The sequence below is a fragment of the Triticum urartu genome, chromosome 5, assembly GCF_003073215.2.
Source record: "Triticum urartu cultivar G1812 chromosome 5, Tu2.1, whole genome shotgun sequence".
Classification (NCBI taxonomy): Eukaryota; Viridiplantae; Streptophyta; class Magnoliopsida; order Poales; family Poaceae; genus Triticum; species Triticum urartu.
This window is the reverse complement of record NC_053026.1, coordinates 543,257,042-543,262,720: the sequence shown is the minus strand read 5'-3', so window position 1 is coordinate 543,262,720 and position 5,679 is coordinate 543,257,042.

Here is a 5,679-nt window from a genome sequence, read left to right as displayed (position 1 = left end):
AGTTTCATCAGAGTATCTTGAATCAAAGTGGGCGCCGGTTTGTTATGAGACGCGGTACAGATGATCCGCTGGGCACCAGTATACAATTGTTCAACCAAGGTATAGGCGGCTTTCAATTTCTTCCGCACATCTGACCCCAAGTGACCAATGCGTGTCCCTGAAATACCATAAAGGGTTAATAAACCGGCGACTCTGTAAGAAGGCAGAACCAATTCAGAAGGCAAGCTGGCTTACCAAAGATAGCAGTGGTCATGGCATGAACGTGCCGCTTTATGCTGGTCAGTTCATCCGTCACTGGTTTTAGTGCAGCCTCGGCATCCTCTGCTCGTTTGATCAAAGCGGACTTTTCAGTGGCCCAATCCGCCCGTTTCTTCTTGAAGTTCTCCTTAAGTTGTTCCATGGCGCTTAAAGGCACTGGCCAATTCCTCTTTTGCTTTGGAGGTTTCAGCCTGTTGGGTTTTCAGGTTTTCTTGCAGATCGATGACTTGGTTTTCTTTCGCCTTCAGCTCCGCCTGCAGGCATACAGATATATGTTTCAACAAATCGGTAGAAGGATTCAAGTACCAACCACATAACAAGTTATGCGCTTAGCACTTGGGGGCTAATGCATATTCGATCTTCATCTTTCAATTGTTTACAAAGTCCCAAGATCAATACAAGCATTCAACTTGGCACTTGGGGGCTAATGGCTATTTGATCATATGTATTCTGATGCGGCAGTTTCAATTACTTAAAGTACCGGTTTAACTACACTAAGTTGAACCGGCCCTTGGGGGCTACATCAGCAAATTTCAAAGCATCAAGATTTATATTATTAAGTCCCGGTTTGAAAGAATATTCAAACCGGCCCTTGGGGGCTAGGAGAGTCAGCAAGAATGGAAGCATACAAGCAGGAAGGAGCATATGGAAGTTACCTCATATTTATCTTTCATCATATTAACCAGACCGGCTTCATAGTCACGGACTGGTATACAGCCGGTTCAGATAGCCGGAATGGATATCTTGGGCGTTCAGAGCAGCGTAAGCCGTAGATCAGCGTTCCACGTGCCTTTGCCAAAAGCAGCAAATTCTTCCTTGGCAGAATGTTTGGATAAAGCGACAGGATTGCTTGGTTCAGCATGACCAGTGCCAGTAATGACAACCTCATCATCCTTGGTACCGCCGGTTTGCACTGGAGCTGTTGGCTTCTGAGTAGATTTTGCTGGACCGGTGGAGCTTTCAATCCGGATGGAACCTGTGGGCTGTTGGATAGGGCCTAGGTATCAACAGGTCTCTCTTCAGCAATAAGATCATCATCTGGCTGCGGTGGATTGTGGGAATATCCTCAGAGAATAGCCGTTCAAGAATGACATCTTCTTCGGCCGCTTTGTCCAGGCGGGCCTTCTTGCTTGGCCTAGGTTTGGCCCTGAGAAGAATAACAAAATTAAATACAGCATATGTTCTAAGGCAATGTACTGCAAACATCACAATAAATATAGCTTACCCAAGCACCGTTTTGAGCGGTGGGAGCTGAGTAGCCGATGACTCGCCAGAAGATGAGTGGGAAATAACCTGGTAATCGGAGTCCAGACGGATAAGAGGTTGACGAAAGCAGCCCGCTTTAGGACAAGCACTGAACAAGCGAATAGAGACCTGGAATGACGTTTCCCGAACGGACTGTTCGGTAAACCGGCGGAGTAACTACCTGGCCGCTGTGCCGGGTGGTGCGGCGAGCTTCGTGTTGTTGAGTCTTCATAAGAAGTTTAGGATCCAAATAAGCAAGAGGATGAGAAAATTTAACTTTCCGGTTTGCCTGACGGATTTTTTGTGAAGGCAAAGTTTCTGAATCGGAAGAGAGAATAATTACCTCTGCAACATCCGCGTGGCTGGCTTCGGCATCATCCTGACAAATATCATCATCAATAAGACGCATGAAAAATAAACCAAGTGAGTCAAGCTCTACCTCAAAGTCCGGATTATCCACCTCATCATCAGGGGCCGGATTAGAAGATGCAGTGGTTCTTTTCCGGTGGGCAGTCTTCTTCACAGCTTTAGTCTTTTGCCGGGTTGCTCTTTCCGGTTTGTCTGTTTTCTGGTTTCTCCTGCGGCAGTTTTTTGCTCCAAAACGGATCATCGCCCTGATTATGCAGACACTGATATTAAAAACAATGACCAGACATATCAATAACAGATTCAGCAAAGAGAAAAATCAAAGTCTTACAGCTGGCGGTTTGTTGGTGGCACAGAAGGGAAGCAGGCCGGTTCTAGCGCAGACGTGTTCCGGTTCATTCAGTATCTTGCGCACAGCCTCTGTGATTTCTTCACCGGAGAGTTGGAGTTTTGAATGTCGCAGTGGGTCATCAACACTATCAGTATACTCGCACATCAAACCGGAGCGCTGACTAAGGGGCAGTATGCTCCATGATATCCAACAGCGAGCGAGATCAACCCGTTAAACCGTTGGCCATAAAGGCTCTGAGCTTTGACAGCTGGGAGCATATTTGCTTCTCTCCTGGGCAGTCAATCTTTGAGGAAAAGGGTGTGTATTGCTGAGCCGCTCCGGACGAAAGCCAGGCAAGGGATTCTCACCAGCAGGGGAGGTGTCTTTGCAGTAGAACCATGTCTGATTCCACTCCTTGGGGTGACTGTGCAGCTTGGCGTGAGGGTATGTGACCTCTTTCCTTTTTTGAATCGCCATGCCACCCAACTCCGTATTAGAGCCATCAGTAAACTCAGTACGGCGGTTTAGATGGAAAAGATCTCTGAATAATTCCACTGTGGGCTCCTCTTGAAAGAACACCTCACAGAGCACTTGGAAGTGGCACATATTTGTAACAGAGTTGGGGCCAGTGTCTTGCGGATGGAGTTGGAAATCAGCTAAAACATCCCGGTAAAATTTAGAACCGGGCGGTTTAAAGCCCCGGGCTAGTGATCTACGAAAACAACAACCTCTCCTTCTCGAGGTGTGGGGGGGCATTCTTTGCCAGGAGCCCTCCAATGGATGGTATCTTTGCTGCCCAAGGCGCCAATCAGGACTAAATCGTCCAGTTGATCCTCTGTGACGCGAGAAGGGACCCAATTGCACTCATACACTTGCTTGGCCATGATGGAATCTACAAGGTAGAAGATCCCGGTTCAAAAATGCATTTGATCAAGGTACGTTGGTATGGGCACTGTTAAACCGGAGACAGAACTATCTGAACCGGAGTTTCATGAAGCAACCAACATCTGGCGGTTCAACAAGGGGACTAATGGTATATACCGGTTTGTCAAATTTTCTACAAAGTTAAACCGCCTGATCTAAGCATTGAACAGTCAAGACTGCAGATGAGTAAGTACGCAAAAACAGATTTCACAAGATTATACTACAGCTTTGGATCTGGAACATGTTTATAAAGGAGATAAATATTCAAGGCCCAAAAGGAGCAGTGCCGAATCAATAAGCAAAGGTACGGATAAGATCTATGGTCTTAATATGGAAAGTGAAAACGGAGGATAAAAACTACTGCTACACAGAGCGAAGATTCACAGACTCGTCTAAGGATCTATCATATGAACAAGAAGCAAGCGATGAACGCTAGAGAACATGGAAACCCTAGAACAGATCTATGATGAAAAGGATAGAAGACTTACCGGAGCTGAGGAAGAAGCGGAAGGTCGCCGCGGTGCTCTGGTACGCTCAGGGTGATGCAGCGGCCAAAGTTGGTGCAGAGGTCGACGGCGGCGGCGGAGCTCGAAGCTGGGCGACGCGAGGAAGAAAGCAGAAGGGCACGAAGGGGAAAAAGAAATGACCCTTCGGTCCTATTTATAAAGCAAGGGACATGGGTCAGGCGCGAAAATCAAGGGGCCACAAGTTTGGAAACAGAGCTGTCGCCTCGATTATCGCAGATCTATTAAACAAGAAGGTATCATGGATAGTTTCTTTATGACAGATGACGTCACGTCGGTTTACAGCAATCAGAGAAGATGACATCACGGCGGTTCACCAAACTACAAGAAGATGTTGAAGATGAAGTTTTTGCTAAGGATTGACATGAACCTGTTCAAATCAATCTGGGGCCTAATGTTGGGGATATTACTACTGGGCGTAAACCGGCCTATCTGGGCCGGGTTAACTTCATCAGTAGTTAAGTATGTTAAAGCCCATGAAGGTAGATGAGGGCTCAAGACCCATAATCGGTTGAGAGCCTGTAGCCGTAAACCGGCGTCAATATGTAACTTGTATTGTAAGTTAGGAATAAGTAGAGACCAAACCGGACACATCTATGAGCCGGTGTTGGGACTCTGTAAACCGACGGGCGTCACCCATGTATATAAGGGGACGACCCGGCGGCGGTTCAAGGACAACAGACAACAACTCGAGACATAGGCGAAGCTTGTTTGCTCCCTAGTCATCGAAACACCCATCAATTCCATCACAACTAGACGTAGGCTTTTACCTTCATCGAAGGGGCCGAACTAGTATAAACTCTCTTGCGTCCTTGTGTCCGCTTTAACCCCTTCAAGCTAACCCGTCGCGATGGCTCCATGACTAAGTCCTTTCTCTAGGACATCTGCCGTGACAAAACCACGACAGAGTATGAACCACATAATGCAAGAACATGCCCGAAGTCGGAGATGCTGAAAAGACAGCAAAAAGCAAGAGAAGAAACAGAAAGCAAACCTAGAGCCAGCAACAAGATAGTGGTGGAATATGAGAGGAAGACGAAGATGAAGACACCATCAAAGAAGAGAAGACGAAGAGGAAGAGGACGATGAAGAGGAAGAGGAAGAGGATGATGAAGAGGAAGAGGTACATGTCAAGCAAAAACCACTACCACCAAAGCCTAGGAGGAGCGCAAGGCTCATGAACAGTTAGACTAGGTCAATTAAACATAGCAAACTTATGTCATGTCAATGTGCATAATGTTATTCCACTTTTGAAACAGTATTTTAGGAGAAGCTTACTTGAACTTCTATTGTTGAAGTTTCCACAGAAATTATGCACTAGAAGTTCAAGTAAGCTTACTGCAGAAGTCCTGGTATAGTATGAGAGGAGGTGCTTGTGATGTATTGCATGAAAGAGCAAGCAATAATAAAATGAAAAATATACATTGTGAAGTTCAAGTAATATTACTGCAGAAGTCCTACTATATTATGGCAAGGAAGTGCTGAGCTTGTGATCTATTGCATGAAAGGCAAGCAGTAATAAAATGAAAAATACACACTGTGAAGTTCAAGTAATATTACTGCAGAAGTCCTACTATATTATGGCAGGAAGTGCTGAGCTTGTGATCTATTGCATGAAAGGCAAGCAGTAATAAAATGAAAAATACACACTGTGAAGTTCAAGTAATATTACTGCAGAAGTCCTTGTATATTATGAGAGGAAGTGATGTGCTGGTGATGTATTACATGCAAAGTGCAAGCAAGAACAAAAATGAAAAATATAGACTATGAAGTTCAAGTAAGATTACAGCGGAAGTTCTGGTATATTATAGCAGGAGGTGTTGGTGTTGTATTCCATAAAAGAGCAACCAGCAAATAATCATACAGTTTTGAAGTTCAGGTCAGCTTACAGAAGAAGTTCTGGTATATAAAATCGATGTAGGAAAAATATGCTTAAAAAAATTAAAGTTTCACCGTATGAACTAAGGTTAGCAAGCCTAAGACAACGCGCTCAGATGTGAAGTTCTGTTTGGATACGTGCAGAAGTTCATG